Here is a 17425-nt window from a genome sequence, read left to right on the forward strand (position 1 = left end):
TCTCCACAACATTGCACATACACACACATATATGTATATAAGATATACATATTAAGTGGCCTCTTGAAGCCACTATAAGTCTACCTTAACTTAAAAGTGAAACTAAACTTGCAATTCTTGGGCTTAGAAGGTAAGTATAAATTCTCATTTCATAGACAAAGAGACTGCCCATGCCTAATTATGATTAAAAATAGAAAAGTGAATGTGGGGAATAAACAACTTAGTTGCCAGAATGTCAGCTCTGCTCCATTTAGCCATCACAAGCCCCTGGAGTCCCCCTGCTCACTGACCCCATTAATAATCCCCATGAAGACACATAGCTGCAGATCTATCGCTGCCGCACCTTAATCATCCCACTCCACCATAGTGTCTCCACTCCCATCAGTTCAGTTGGCCAAAAAGAAAGCATGCTTTACTGTCAAAAAGACATTGTTAGTCACTTTGGCTTCACCAGATGGTGCTCTATATCCCATTTTAATACATGTTTTGCTCAGGAAACACATGCATGAGAAGACGGCAGAGGCAAGATGGCTCTTCATCTTGTAACAGTGGAAATCAGCAATAGGTGAACAAGCTATTTACACTCTCTTGAGATGATCTAAATATATATATATATAATGCATGTATTCCCCCCACCTCCCTCAGAGACTGCAGTTCTTTCAGGGTAAAAAGTTTCTGCCTCACCCTACTATCCCAGTGCCAAAAAGGAAATAGTGCAGTAACTACATCCTGATCCTGCCTCCCTTCTCAACACAAAGCTTCCCACATGAAGAAGCTGGAAGGCGTTTGAATGCACAAAGCCTTATTTGACCCCAGCAGGGACAATTCACAGGGACCCACAGCCTGGTTCTGGGAGGCAGGCAGTACACCCCAAAGAGGGTTCCCCAGAGGGTCCCCGTTCACCCAAAGCTGTGCTTCAGCAGCCAGGGCAGACATTCCTTAGGGCTGCCGGAGGGCAGACAGGCAGTATGAGCACTGCAGTGAGCTCTCCCCGCAGCACGCAGTCACCCATAAAGTCTTGGGTGCTAATGTGCAGACCCCTTAACAAGCAAGCACTCCCAATCATGCATGCCCTTACACGAGCCTCCCCATGGGGCTGCTGTCATTTCTTCCCCTCTTAGTTTCAACAAATGCATGTCATCAGCTTTAATTTACACAGAGCAATCAAAGTTCCAGATCCGATACATAAACACCCCTCTAATTGCATAATGAAAATCCCCGATGTTGAAGACACAGTGGGCTAAGAAGTGCTCTGGATCAGTTCAAAAAGAACCAAGCTTAATGTATTTTATAGCTATATATGATACTAACACACTGCTGTGAGTGAAAACCAATGCTGTCTTGATTTCCGCAGGAGTTTATCATCACATCCCCCAGACACTGTAACTATTTCCTTGCTGTGACACGAACAGCTTCTTTCCTTGCTCATCAATTGCTTGGAAGAAAAGGAGGGAGGAAATTACAGGGTGGTTTTTCTACGTTCCCCTGGGATCAACATCTGAATTAGTGCAATTATTTCTTAGCACTAGCATGTAACAGGGTGTCCCTAAACGAAAGTAGTCAGCATATTTATCAGTGACTTAGAAATGTACTTTATCCTCAATGGCACAACACCATGACTCAAAACAAAGCTTGAATTCCTCAGCCAGTGTTTTTGCCTCCAGGGTCATGCTCCTGTCTTTATTGAGAAAAAAATAAAAGAGTTTTGTTTGGGACTTTAAGGGGAAAAGTACAGGATCTTCTTTAGTTCTGTTATGAGGTTATATATTTACTACTGAACACATGCTACAAATACATGACAGAGCAATAAAGACAATTTAATAGCCTGGGAACCTCTTGCTCAAGAGAGCTAAGAGGTTAAAAGTTACAGCATAAGCTTATGATATGGCTTTGACGTATAACATATGCTTCCCGAGTGTCTTCTAATTGCAGGAAATGTTTCAATTTCACAATCTCACAAATATTCCTGAAGATTCTGAGCTATTTCTCAAAGTGTTTCACTGACATGGGATTTAAAAACTTGATGCTTCCTCTGACCACCTTAGCACCGAGTGCCTTAACGAATGTGCACTTTCAATGGCATTTCTGGTATCAAGGTATTTCCCCACCTGGAAGGGCTGGAAGTGATATCAAGTGATACATGCAACGTGCTGCAGGCAGGGGAAGAGATCACCCATAGGACAAACAAATACCAAGGCCAACTGTATGTCAAATGTACACAATTCCCTCCAATTCCCTGCCCGTAAGGCTCAATCCCTGCCTCAGTAAGGGCAGAAAACTCCTTACAGACTATTGCTGAAACACCCATGCCAGGGAAGAGGAAGTAACAGACACAGTTGCTTTCAGAGGTCATATCGATGTAAGCTCTTGCTAGAGCCTTTGCAGGCAACAGGGAGAGATAAGCATACCCAGAGAACTATTCACCCCTCTGCATAGGATACCACATTCCTTTTTTTGCAGAAAACTAAAGATTTCAACAGAGGCACAATGCAAGTCATATTTCACTACAAGCATCTGGGTTATAATGAGACCTAACCTTGTCTGTGATTTAGTAGTTTACAAACAATTAGTAAATTAATAGGGATGAATGACAACAGCAATAGCTATAAGCAAATTACTTCTCCACTGCAACCTATAGGGTCATACAATGTTCCTATAGGTTCCCTTGTGTAATCTCAGCTCTGCCATGCCCCTCTCACCCTCTGGAGACACTCAGGGCTCTCTGTGCCTCTTGGGATGTTGCTCCAGATCTTCGTCCCTTTGCCATTTTTGAGTTTTGCTTCTAAATGATCAACCTAAACTCAGCCTTTATATTTCAGACTATTTGTATAAATTGCGCTAGCATTGTGCTTTATACTGAAGTAGCTCATTCCCCAGTCTGGTATTATCTTTTCCAACGCACATACCAAGTCCTAGATTAATTTGATTTATTCCATTAGCCAGACTCAGACCTGTCTCATAAACCAGTGTATTCTCCCTTAGTTTCCTTTTATTGTATCTCTTCCAGTTAATATCCATCTTCCATTAAGCTGGGGACCAGATCTGTACACAGTATTCCTGGAGAAGACTTAGCAGTGCATTGTAAATGGTATTAGTGCCTTATTCCTAACTGGGACTTTCTGCATAGTGTATTGATATTTTCTGCATATACACAAGGGCTCCACTGTTCTTACAGGTTAAAGCAGGGTTGGTATGAACTTCTGGGCTTTGTGCATTCCATTCCTTTGCATCCTTCAATTCTACTTAAATGCCATTCAGATCTTCCTCTTCATTCTCAACCTCTCCTAGCTCTCTGCCATGAAACATCACAAGGACAAACTCAGGTAGCACACTAAGATCCTTAATGATAATATTTAATTAGACATGCCCCAGAAACAACTCTTAAGGATACCAAGTAGACACCTGTCTCCAGAGCTTTTCTGATACAATCTGTCGTGTCTTCCTTAATCAGTTCTTCAACCAAATTTAAACTCTTTCACTAAACTTCATCTCCTTTGAGATAAGTAAACTTCCACCGTTTCATGATTTTACTTGGATTACTGAAGTCTAAGTAAGTAATTGTCTCTATAAAATAAAAGCAAACACATCTCAACAAGAAAGACTGCCTGGTAGGACTGATCTTTGCTAACACAACTAAAGCTTTTGACTATGTACTTTAATTTTCCTCTCCTTCAAAACACTTTCTGAAGCTGAGCATGGTCTCAAAGGCAGAATGAAGGTTCTGTAGCTCTGTGGTTTTCTTCATTCCTTGAAAATATGGGAACCTCATTTTATTTCCTAGCCATACAGAATCATGATTGCCTGATGGCATGTTAAATTGCATGCTTTTTAAATAAAGTATGTATTACTTCTTCTAAACTATACATAATAGGAGCTTGATCCAGGTATGCTGTGACCAGGGAGTGATGGGAAACCTGGAGATGACACTGAAGATTAAAACTTGAGGAATTCCATCAAGAATTACATTCCTACAGACACTCTCCTGACCATTCCTCTTTCACTGTACATTTAAACATGCTGTGTGTCTCCAGTGTCTTATAACGCATTTCATGGTGATGAAAACCAAACCCGATACAATTTGGAGCTAACCTCTGATTCATTTCCTTCTTAATCAATGCAACTTTCTGGTGTTCACACACTTTGCAGAGAAATAAGGAAGGTTAGGCCTTTAAATCAAAGTTAAATTCTAAGGGCAAATACAATTTTAAAAGAACACAGCAGACAAGTTATATCTGTGTCCCTAAGGCTCGATGAGCTGTACCTGATAAATTACCTGCCTGCAATGCCTCAGAACATACTCAGTGCTGCCTCCTGTATACCTTTGTAAAGCTCTGTTTACTTACCTGTCGCTGTTTGGCTAACCATTAACTACAATTAACCTGACTTCTTTTCTTTCCCCCCAAACAACACAAATATTTATCAGGAAAACAAAACTTATTCAGTAAGCCAAATGCAAATGTTGTCTCAGGCAAGGTCAGAGAGGTTGGGGGAGCTATAGAGTGTATTGCCACACGCAGTAGTTTGTTCATTATTGCTGGTCGCAAATTAGAGGGAGGTAAGTGGAAGATTGACCCCAAATTTTCTGTTCATTACTGCCTTCTTAAAAAGTATTCTTTGCACTGATATGTAACCTACTTCCATGTTTCAGGGAAGGAAAAAAAGCTGTTTTCAAGACTGGTTGACAAAACCAGTTTAAAAGTCACTGAGATGCTATGGCCAGTTATGGGTTTTGTCTTTCCTACTGGCTGCTTCTGAGCAGCAAAGTATATCTGGAGTGCAATGGATGACATATCCTACCAACAACTTCTGCATCCTTTACTAACCCCTTGCTGGCATTTCTGCTTGCTTTAACGTGGGTGATGGCTTCTGTTCTCTTCCTGGTGTTCCCAGGACAGATACAGGGCTGTGACACTTACCTCTCTGAGACAGAGCCTTATCTCTCTCAGACACTGCCCATCATGCAGTTCAGATCACGAGAAATTTCAGGCAGTTAACCCAACTTTTATACTAATAGTGCCAAAAGTAGCCCTGGCTATGGCTGAAATAAAAATCAGAAAGAAAAAAAAAACCACCAAAAAGAACTTTAAAATGGATCAAAACTATGCTAAGGCACAAAGAATGATGTTAGGAATAAATTCTTCCCTGTGAGGGTGCTGAGGCACTGGCACAGGGTGCCCAGAGAAGCTGTGGTTGCCCCATCCCTGGCAATGCTCAAAGTCAGATTGGACGGGGCTTGGAGCAACTTACTAGACCCTAGGAAGGTGTCCCTGCCCATCCCTGCATTTGTGGAGCTGGATGATCTTTAAGGTCCCTCCCACTCCAAACCCTTTAATGGTTCTATGATATAGTAAGTGCCAGCAGATGGATATTATTCCCATCTTTCTCAGAGGGTGGAGGTGTTTCACAGGTATTGCAGACATCTAGGCTGAGAGCTCAGCCTGTAATAAAACGTTTCACTTTTCCCAGAAGGTGCTCTTATTTGAGGATGTTTATGAAACCAGGCTGCCAAATCTGTGATTTCACAAACTTTTCCACAGTGATAACATAAGCAGTGAGTAGTAATTTATCTGTAGCATCAAGCTGCATTAAAAAGGGGATGTGAAACAAACGTGCATTTGAAGGCATTCTCTGAGAAAGGAGGAAAGCTCATGTACATACATCAAATGAACCACATGCTCCAGACTACAGATTTGAGCTTTTTTGTGTGTGTGCTTTCTGAAAATCCATGTCTATTCAATGAATTGAAAGAAATTATAAACTTTAAAGTCTTCTTTGTTAACTGAATTACCCCTTCCTTACCTCTTACAAAGGGAGATTTATGAGATTTGCACAACAGATCATTAATAATATTCTCCATAACCCACTGAGCTTCCAGTCTTCCTTTTAAACTAGCAGATGATGGGTTTCTCAGGGACAATCAGATTTTGCTCTCAGTTACATCCGCATCAAAACAGAAGCAATGGCACTGACTGAGGAAAAATTATTCCAGATTTACATCTGTCTCATGGAAAACACCGAGTAGCAGCAGCTTAAAGACAATCTGATTAATTCAATCCAAATTCATCATACTTTTAAAAGTTAGGAGGAAGAAGATAAACTAGTCTGTGTTAGTCTCATTGCCATGAATCACTATAAAATTCCCTTCAATTCCAGATGAATGTGCACATATACTGTAGCAGGGAAGCTATGGCAGAAAGGAGAATAACTTTCTTAACTTAGATAAATGGCTAAATATGGAGTTGTGATTAAACAGTCCTTCCAATAAGAAGTTATCCTCCAAGAGGGCAGCAGCCTTGAATTCCCCCTCATATTTCCTTAATGGCTTTCACATTTTATTTTCTCTGCTGCAGTCAAAACAACTTCTTTGGCAGTCACATCTTCCTGCACTCCATGGCCTACTTGACCACTCTTATCCCCACCAAAGGCATCTGGGACCATGTTCTCTCCTGGATGAAAGTGAGAGCATCTGTCTTCACCATCAAAATGAAACCCTTACTTTTGCAGAGCTCTCAGGGCCCTGGGTTTAAGTGCTGGGATAAAGGAAGGATATCACATAGGGCTGCTTATGCAATTATCAGGACACACATCCACAGCGCATGAAGGGGGCAGGGAAGGGAGAGGAGTGTGGCCAGCTACCTGCCCCAGCATCCATACCTTGCCCTGGTGCCTCCCTGCTCCAAAATACACAGCCAAATTTACAGCAGCAACATTGCTTAGAAGAACCACATGGAATTCCTTTCTAATATTTGCTCTTGTCCTAAAAAAGGATGTTCAAATGAGTAAAAAAGGTGATAACAGTGCTCATAACATAAACTATCCTGTGGTTTATCATGTACTCAGATACCACTCACAGTTGCACAGTATCACATAGGGAAACATGCACACCAGAAAGCATAAACTCTGTCCTAACATATGCTACTCTGAAGGCCAAATGAACATCAACATCTCAAAAGCAAGAGAGAGAAATTATGATCTTGCAAATCCTGGTTCACCATTTGTCCTGACATGCATCACCACCCCACTACTACCCTTGTGCCTAAACTAGGACACAGTATTGAAGAGCCAAAAGTCTGCAAAGACAAATATTCCTATCATCAATAGCAGGGCTGTTCTCCTTGTGATCAGTTACCATCAGTCTGCTGCTAACACATCCAAGGCTGTTCCTACATGTTTCTTCACTCTGGGCTGCTCTTGATTTCATCTTTTTACTTGGTATTTTCCTGTTGAGATTCAGCTTTTTCTCTTCTTTTAAACATCTACCCTTTGCAGCCTGCTTTCTTCCAGACAAGCAGCCAGGTAGCAGTGAACCAGAAGGTTGCTCTCCCCAACCTCTGTCAATATAGCAAAAAGGCAAAAAGAAGAAAGGTCTGTTTTTGAAAAGCAAAGCCCAAGACTGAAGAAGGCATGAGCTTACTGTGCAATGAGGAACAGCCCAGGTGGGTCAGCATGGGCCAGGGGTCATTGCTCCTGCATCCCTGTGCCCATCCTAGAGCCAACACTGTTTCCCTTCCTGCAGCTTGACATCATCATTCAGAAACCCTCAAAGCAAAGTCCTTTTGGCTGCCTTATCTACATCATCCAAAACCATTTGAAAGCTGAGAATCAGGGCTGTGACATGCTCAGAGTATATTTACCCAGAGTAAATTTAATAACAGCAGACTTACTGTTTGTTAATGTGTGGGGCCTTGTGCCTTATCGTTTTATTAAGATGTCTACATGTATTTATCCACTTTCAGGAGATGTTTAATCTCCTCTGTGACCATCAATAGCGAATCCCCTCCAATCCAGTATTTGATGTTACAAAGTGCTAGGCAATACTGAAGTACCAGTTTCCAGAAGCCATGAGTAAAAAAACTCCCTCATGACCAGACCAAGGGGGAAAAAGGACAAAGAAGAGAGAACTAGGTTATCTAGTTCTCTGAGTGGAATGAATAAAGAAAGAAATAAACCCTACCACAGGTAACAACAGAAAAATGTGCAAAAATCAAGACAGCCACTTTTTAAGGATGTATTTTACTCTTAGCAGCCAAGGGTTCTCTTACGGCAGCTATAGGGAAAAGTGGTGATGGGAGCATCTGTGATGGGTAGGAGGTGAGAAGTGCCACCCCAGCCTCCCGACACATGATTTGTAGGGGTGACACTTCAGCTCAGGTAGCACAATGAGGAGCCAGATCCCAGAAGATTAGAATTGCCCTGCCATGTCTCCATCAGCTCCCATGTGGAGAAGCACAAAGCTGCCCACACCTCTGGGAGCACTGCTTGGGCTATCCCTGGCTCAGCTCCTGGTGCTGGGGGAGCATCAGGCAGTGAGGATGTTCCCTAGAGCCAAGTGGGATCACTATTTTCTAAGCAGCACACCAGTCATGCTGATCAGGAATTATTAGAAAAAGAAAGAATTGTTGCAAATACTTTTCCAATACTAAAACACTTGGGGTTTATCCTTCATTACAGCCTTTCTCATAGAATGGTTTGGGTTGGAAGGGACATTAAAGCTCATCCAGTTCCAACCCCTGCCACAGGCAGGGACACTTTCCACTAGATTACGTTGCTCCAAAGCCCCTGTGTCCAACCTGGCCTTGAACACTGCCAGGGATGGGGCAGCCACAGCTTCTCTGGGCACCCTGTGCCAGTGCCTCAGCACCTTCACCAGGAAGAACTGCCTAATGTCTGATCTAAACCTCCCCTCTTTCAGTTCAAACAATTCCCCATTGTATAACAGCTCATGATTTATCTGTGGTCACTAAAGACCCTCCAGAACAAGCTGAGTGATCCCAGCTTGCTCTGCTCCACTGGATTTCTATTTCCAGCCCCAGAAGCCTATCTCAGGAGCTTTCTCAGCTGCCACAGGGTGCTGAGAGCCATCCTGCCCACTGTCTGATTCTGTAGCCAGGCAGGGCTGGGCCTCTGCCACCACGAGGAAAGGCCAGGAAAGCTTCATGGAGCAAGATGAAACTTGCCCATGTGTGATAGCTGACTGAAGTCAAGGTTACTAGGGGCTGTAAGAGCTCTTGCCCTTCCATCCCAAGCTATGGAGAGGCTGAGCAGAGCAGCCAGTGTTCTGCCGCAATAGAGTGTGAACCCCAAATGCATAAAATCACAAATAATAATAACACAAAATTGCATTCACATACTGAGTTACATATGTGGAATTCGGGAAGAGAGAGGGGAAGTGGGTGGCTGCTCGCCAGCACACGCTAACTCAGGCTCGGGTTTGCATGGCCACTGAGTCAGCTTCTGGGCTCCAAACAAGACAAAACCAAACCACAAGCAGCAAAACATTACACACAGGAGGAGCGCCCAGGCACCAGATCTGTCACCCGCTCAGCTCTGTTTCTCACATTCTGGGGAATGACAGGAAACCAGGGTAACAAAACCAGCTGGGATGCAGGATGGTGCTGGCTTTACCACCCTGCCGCTACTGGGAATATAACAGGACAAACCTCATCCTCGATAAATATGTTGCATCTCATGACAAAACAGAATTATGCCCAGCAAGAAACAAGGGAGCTACATGTCAGGTATTACCCCAGATTTTAATGGTGCTGGTACTGTTCACATACAGCTCACAGGCAGCCGATGCAAGGCCAAATGGGAATTACTCATAGGATCTGGCATAACACACTGTTTTACTATGAAGAAACAAAGGTCACTTTGGTCCACTTGATGCCAGAGCCTGAGGAAGTCTGAAGTCAGTGCAAGTTATTGCTTCTTCAGGCCTCTCTGAAGCACACGCCAGAGCCATTTAGGTGCCCCTGAGGACACCAACATCTCTGCCACCTCCACCACCCTGACGTCTCTTCTCTCCAGGGCGGTATCAGCCAGGATATAGATGCATTAAGCAGGGCAAGAAGAGAGTAAAAGCACAAAAATCCTATGGAGTTCTTGCACAGATGCCTCACTCTCAGAAGCAAAGCAAACTGTAGCATGTGGGGCTGTTCTGCATGGCAAATCAAGGTTACCAACTGTCAAAGGAGCTCCAATGTATGCACATGTAGTTGATGTTACACTGGGTATAATGTCCATTTTCTTGCTGAGTATGGTACAGTTCCCTTTCTAATTTCCAGTGCTACAAACAATGAAATGTGGAAAACTTTGCAAAATGCTCCATGTAGAATAATATCCTTAATGCTCCCTCTGAAGGAAAGCATAAGGAGAGGTGTGCTACTGGCCACGTGCTTGGGGTTATTAAACCAAATCCTGCCCTCACTTAACACTATGCTCTGACTTGCAGGGATAAAGACGTGGGGCAGAACACAGTCCATGGCACAGGGCAGGTGACAGGAACGATAAAGGCGGTTTACCTGTGTCCCAGAGCAAACACATCTCCCTGAATTACCTGCCATGGGAAACTACCCTGTTCAAACTACCAGCTATTCACATTGTGTTCCTGCCTGCGGCATTGGCAAGAACACCGGAGGGGTTTTCCCTGTGGATGCTCACCTGTTCCTGGTGACAGGGTCTCTGGACATAGCCTAAAACATGCAAGGCAGCACTTATCCAGATCTACATTTTATGGCTCAGTTCCAGGACTGCCTTAAAAAAAATAGGTAACTTAAGGCTCTTTGCAATGCAAAAACCTCGCATTAGGGAACACGAGCAAGGGCAGTGTGAAGCAGGTTTCAAAGTACAGTTTGATCCACATGTGAACTTGAGGGTATTTCTTTAAATCTCTGCTCTTTTTTTGTTGATCATATGCATAAATGGCAAAGGCAATATTCTCAGGAAGACTGACTCATCTGGGAAAAAGCAAGAGCTCCCAATTATTTTTCTTGTACCTGTCCCTTCTTGCTTTGCAGCGTATTACTTGTAACGAAGAGAACAGGTATTAACCAATAGATAATGTGTGCATACTACCCCACCTTCCTTTTTAAAGTGATCTGAGATCACCTGCTTTTTTCCCCTCAAAGATACTCAGCTGAGCTCATCTCTGCACACAGAAGGGGCTTTGCATGAGCTGTGGCCAGATTAATCCTATTTTTTGTTCTCAGCATTGCTATAAGCCTATTTGCTGAATGCTATTTTAATGGATGAAAAGTTATTGAATACCAAACCTGAGAAACCTGTTCTTGGAATCTGGGGGGGGGGGGGGGGAACCCCCAAAAAAACCCAAAGCTCTGCACCTAAAAATTTACGTATTTCTGGCAACTTTTCCTTTCCTTTTAGCAACTTATCAGAGGTCATTGTTGGCTCCAGCACATCAACAGGTCTGCACAAGATGTATTAATGAAAATACCTTTAAATATACATGTTATCCTTGACCCATTAATGGCCAAGAGCACATTCCATGCAGCACCTGCAGCTCTCTGCAGCAGCTATTGCCAATGTCAGCCCTTGCAGAGCCTGCCCTCTCAGCTGAAATCCAACACAGCTGCCCACAGTGACAAAGGATGGGAATTTGGGGGCAGTCAAAGCTCTGACAACGACCTAGGGAGAGCGTAACAACATTGTAGGGAAGGGTGCAGCAAGCTGTGTCCCCCTCTTCTTCTTTTCCTATTGCAGTCAGATACCTCACTGTTCAGTCTCTGGTGGAGTGAACAGAAAGTCAGCATCTAGTTACCAGGAGAGGTTTATGCACTGATTCTCCGTATATTTACACAGCCTTTAAATATTTTTCTTAGCTCCCAAACAGTCCATCCTGCCTGCTGGGGACTTGCTTTAGGGCCTCACAGATCTTCCCCATGGGTATTAAGGGGGGGGAAAAGGTGACTTTATTTTGTGCTGGCTTTCCTCACAAAACCACTCTTTTCAAACATAGAATTTCACCAGGGAAGGTTTTGAGTACGAGCCATCGTTATTCCCCTTCTCTGTCTCGCATTTAGTAGAAGTGGCAGAATTACATAGAAACTGAGCAGTTTACACAACCACCTGAAATAACAGGATTTGCACTGTTTTAACTCTATAGGAGTTCATGACTCACTAGCAATGATAATACACTTCAAATAAAGACATTCGGCTCAATTTTTTCAGTTCAGCAGCCTAGCCTAGCAGGGGAAGGTGCAAGCTGTCATTGCTCTATTAATATTCTTTCAATAATTAGCTGCTTCTCACAGTTTTCCCTTTTATTTCATGCCAGAAAGCAAGCTTTTCCATGAACAACACACCAAAAGAGAGCACTATTTTAAAGTGTCTGTGTTCGCAATATGAACCGCTCTGTGTAAACAATGAGCTCTTCCCTTGCTTTGAGTGAAGCAGATGTTTCAAGAACATCCTCCCCACACGCAGGATGGTTACAGCAAAGATTCCTCCACCAACCTGACTGATGGACTTTTATTGCTGGTGGAACACATCCACCTTCTACCTTTTTATTTCTTCCAGCTGATCTGCACTATATGGGCAGAGAGCTATAAACCAGTTTTTCACACTCATGTCTTAATAGCCACAGTGTTAAATGCAAGGTTATATCTTCTAGCATGCCTGTCCCCTCTCTTACACAGACTGTCTTTACTATATTAGTAAGTTGGATATGATTGAACACAGTTTCTTAGTTGTTTTCTAAATCCTTGCCAAAGCCCAAGTATTGGACCATGTTTTATTGATACAATAAAATACTGTTGGGCCACTTGTGGGCAAAGAGTTAAACAATACTGCCTTCTCAGATGGCAGAAACAGAGAACCAGGCAATAAAGATGCTTCAATTTCTTCTCATACTGTTTTCTGTCCCTGACCAAGCCTGCTCACATCCCACTGCTGAGCACGGGTTAAAGTGAGTGAGATTTTGGCTGTATCTTGCTCAAAAGAGCCAATAGAATGGGGATCAAAGCAGCTCTTTACTTAGTATTTGCAATAGTAATTTCCAATAGCAAAATGGTGGATTTTGAGATGACTGAGAGACCATCTCGTAGTGTTTCACCTTGTTAGAGAGAGAAATCAGTGTTGAGTGTGTTATTAAAAGATGGCATTTAATTAGCCAACCGAAGAATAAAAACAAACCCCAACCAACCAACCAAACAACACATCCCTGAATGACTTCCAAAAAAGCAAACATCTACATTATTTTTTTCCTTTCTCTTATGAATCAAAGTTCAATTTCCCACTAAGGTGATAGATATAAATTTCATTTTCTGAGGTAAACATTCTTGTGTTTTACTTCTGGCTCCTTTTATTGTTTAAAGAATATCTCAGAATTACACTAGTGAGAAAGGAGCTTGCCCTCTCCTCTGTCCTACAAAGAAAAACTGGTTGTGGATAACTGTGTTGTCTGTCTTTGTAAAAAGCCAGTGCAAATACAAAATGTTCACAGCTGAGCTCAGATTATCTTTCAGATGATAAATGTGAATACAGAAATTGGGCTTCAGTACTGAGGTCAAGCATCTGATTTTATTCTCTGCCTATAAAAACAGAGTTTAATACTTGCTACTGCTTAAGAAATTAAAATCCCCATGAAATGACTTGAACGTGGCCAGGTACCAGAAAAGCATGGAGCTCTTGCACTGCAGGCTCTAAATCTTCTTGTAAAGTCATCAGTCAAGATAAGATTTTTTTCCTCCTCTTTTCTACCAGGTTGACTCAAGGACCCTGAGGAATCCCAGTTCCAGATGTGTTTATACGTCCAGCTTTTCATCCTGGTGTCCTCAGAACAGCACAAATAAAAACCAGAACCCCTATAAAGATGTATCTAAACAAAAAAATACACAGTCTGCATCAAAGAGCCTGGGCTATAAGGATCCCAAATTTCTTTAAAGTACAGCTGCTGGAGCTATCTGCACACAGCTATTCTTAATTCAGTTACACTGCTCAACCAGAAAGGAGGTTGCCTACCTAAGTCCTCAACTTACAAAGCCAGGAACAGCCCCAGGGCTCATTTTGAGTTGAAGGAGACACATCTCTGCATGGGCTTGGGAGAAGACAAAGATACCTTGGGATCACTGCACCTCTTCATATCATGGCTGCAACTCCTCCAATCCTTCCGTCCTCCCCCCGCTCCAGGAAGCAGCCAATGCAGGTGTCTTGTCTAAAGCTGAGATAAATCCAAACACATCCATCTATCCTGGTCTTGAGGGACAGGTCACTTATTGGACAGCCTTTATATGCTGGGGACCATTACATGAGTAAGTACAGCATGTTGCCTTCTGTCAGTGAGGCTTCAGTGCCTAAGAGCTCAATAGAAATCCTGAAAAGCTGTCAAACTGATTGTGAAACTAACATTGCTGTCTACAGTGATTGCTTAATGTGCATCATCAGCTATAAAAGAATAGCACCATAAATTGAGAATATTAGCAACAAGGTGAATTATTCACATCCCTCCCCCAATCCTGATGCTCAAGTCTCTTCATAGCATCTACACTGCTACCAGACAGGCTCAAAACATAGCCTGAAAGTCGACAGTTTCTGCTAGACCAGAAAGGGAAGCCTCCCCTTCCAGACTTGCCACCTGAGCATCCTCTCCCAGGCCAGGATTCTGGCAGATCTCAGCTTCTAGAAGAGGGGACAGCATTGAAATGGGCATGTCTTTCTGGTGCCCTACCAAGAGGATGAAACCATAACTTGCTGGGAAATCTGCTTGCAATTCCAGAGTTTGGGTAGAAGAACAACTTTGATGAAATGTGTGCTCCCATACATGGTATTTCTAGCAGGGTTGCAATAGTTACCTTCAAAACTAGAAACCCAGGCTATTTCCCATCACTAGCATTACTACACAAAAAAGTATACTTCTGGCACTGTTTAAAATATATACTTGAAGAGAAAGGTCACATCTTGCTGGCATGAAAAAATGACTTGTAGGCAGTAGACACCACCGCCTGTTAAAAAGCTCCAAAAATGGCTATAGAACATGATGAACAATGATTCACTTTTCCAGAGAATTTCCAAGCTGGTGAGCGTGACCTTTCTTTTACCAGGAAAACCAGAAGTTGCCTCTATTGCTCTCCGGCCTCTCACTCACTTTGCAGTACCTGGAGGAGCCTCTCAGTATTCTCCTCTGTCCTGTACATTAGAAGTTCAGCTCAAGTCTTTTCTGCTTAAACTTAATGAAAAATACAGGATGATAAAAAACCTTTCCTCCCCTCTGCACTATCAGATAACTTTTTGGAAAGCACTGAAAGTGATAATGAATACACCAGGCTTTCTAATACCTTTAGTTCCTGGACTGAACAGAACTTCATGTTAATACTCTTTATATTAAACCTGGATTTGTTTAATACAAAGACAAGAAACTAGAAGAAACACACAGGAACAGGCATACTGAAAAGTTAAGATGTTGTAATGTAAGGACAGAGTGTGCCTCTTTGTGCTCTCCAGCTGCGTTTTGTGGCTTGGGACCACATAAATTAAAAAGGACCTGTAGTACAATTCCAGCTGTTGCATATTTTTATTGTTAGAGAAACTTCAAGATTCCATTAAAATCCAAATCAACGAGACTGTTGTTATCAACACAACTACCCTAAATAGTAAAATCTGCCCAGAATGAGATCTGCATCTCTTCTGTCACTCGAGTGACAATTTTGGGGTTGAATATTTGCTTATACTTTAATTGTAGGCAGTTTCCCCCAGAAGCCTTTGCCAAAAATTTATGATCACCTTATTTTGAGAATCTGCATGCACAAAAAAAAAGGTCAAAGGTTGTTTCTGTCCTTTCTTAAAGTTTGAGCTATAGAGATGTCTTCATGAAAAGGCCTCCTAAGCTACAGAAGCTACTATGACCATGGTCTCATGACCACGAGAACTACAACCAAAACTGCCACCAAAGAAAACAATCTTTTCTGACCCTCCTAATGTTATTTGCAGACTAGACTGAACAGATACTATATGATGCATGCTTGAGTTTGTCATGATTTAACATTCAGCTAAAGAAAATAGTAAATGTGAAGTCTCTTTCAGGTCTACAGTCATTTTGACTCTTTTATTGTGATGCATGAATTATGATATTGAGCACAACCAGCTCTCTCATGCCAAATAACAAGGGTAGAATTAACTTCCAAGAGTCTCATCACTTACTTAAACATAGACACAACAGCTTCATAGCTGTACTTAATCTTACATACAGCCAAGATCTCAAATACTTCAGAAGAGCAAAATTAGGCACTTAATACATGCTGAGCAACAAAGCTACACCCATATACAAAAACTAAGCATCTTTCCTGAGCTTCTAATGCTATTAATGTGGAAAAATGCATCCATGGAGAGTCCACTGATTCTGCTTATAAATTAGCTGGTTATAAGTACACCTAGTATATATTAAATCTATAAGTATATCTAGCATATATATCTATACATCTGTTATGGGTTTCAGCTTCAAACTCTTTTCCTAAACTGCTCTCTTCATAATGGCTTAGCACAAAACTCACATACTTCTATATCTGTTCTTAAGGCAGTTATCCTAAAAACAGTCTACAAACAGAAAACAGATTTTAAAAGGTAATTTAAAGAACATCTATGAAATCTGCACACAGAGCTGATTCTTCCCTGTTTTCTATTTAAAAATGTATTGCTGCAGTATATCCATTACACTCTTTCAAGACACTTCGCACAGTAGGATTAACAAAGCATAGGAGCAACGAAACGTTAACTATAAACAAAGATGTCCTGTTCTTCTTCAGCCCTTCACCAGAACAGCCAAAAGCTTTACACCATGAGACAGGTGTTATCCTCTTTTTTCAGTAAGAAGAACTGGATCAAAGGTCAGAGGCTTTGAGGATGCTGAAGAAAAACAGGCTGCAGATCAGCCAGCTGCTGTTAACCCAATACATTTTCTCTCTCATACTGGCCTGGAGAAAATAATAAACAATTGGTTTAAGACCAACATGCCTTTCATGCATCAAATCAGCTCTTCTTTCATCTTGCTGGGAAGCACAAAAACCCCAGCACCCAGATAGGCAAATCACAACAAATGTTCTTACAAGATATCTCTGATACAACTGTTTGCTGAAAACATCTGTACAACTAAATACAGTATCTGTGTGCAAAACCCAGCTGGGATTGCATAGTCTTCTGACCACGATATCACGATTCACAAATGGAAATGTACATCTATACAAAAGTCTTGAAGTAATCAAAACTCAATTTACAACTAAAGGAGACATAAAATAAATTCTCTGGCCACATTGGTCTCCAGAATTTATTAGGTACGGCTTCTTTGCTGCTTGGGACCTTCAGCTTGGGAGAACTTGTGCTTAACTGTATGCACTACAAGTAGAGCATAGCAGGGCTTTCCAAGCAAACTACCACCAGCATCATTAAACAGAGGGGAAGGTCAGCACATGTAGTTTTTAACCAGGCATGATTGAGCTGGGGAAGCAATTGCTGTATTAATGCATGAGGCTTCAATAAGAGCAGCAATAACGTTCCTGTTGCTTAAAGAAAGGACTGAAGCATCTGCAGTGCTTTAACCATAAGGAGCAGTATCTTGTGGACTGATGCAGTAACTTTACTGGAAAAAGCGAGACCTACACTGAAGTCCATGTATAAGCCTCTGGACCAAACCCTCCTT

General features: G+C 42.1%; 1 protein-coding gene across 2 annotated transcripts in view; it reads right to left on the minus strand.

Annotated features, from left to right (window-relative positions):
• Nucleotides 1-17425, minus strand: part of EGFR (epidermal growth factor receptor) — a 157810-nt gene that overhangs the window by 62593 nt on the left and 77792 nt on the right. The window lies entirely within an intron of this gene.

Source organism: Melopsittacus undulatus, chromosome 1 (genome assembly GCF_012275295.1).
Source record: "Melopsittacus undulatus isolate bMelUnd1 chromosome 1, bMelUnd1.mat.Z, whole genome shotgun sequence".
Lineage (NCBI taxonomy): Eukaryota > Metazoa > Chordata > Aves > Psittaciformes > Psittaculidae > Melopsittacus > Melopsittacus undulatus.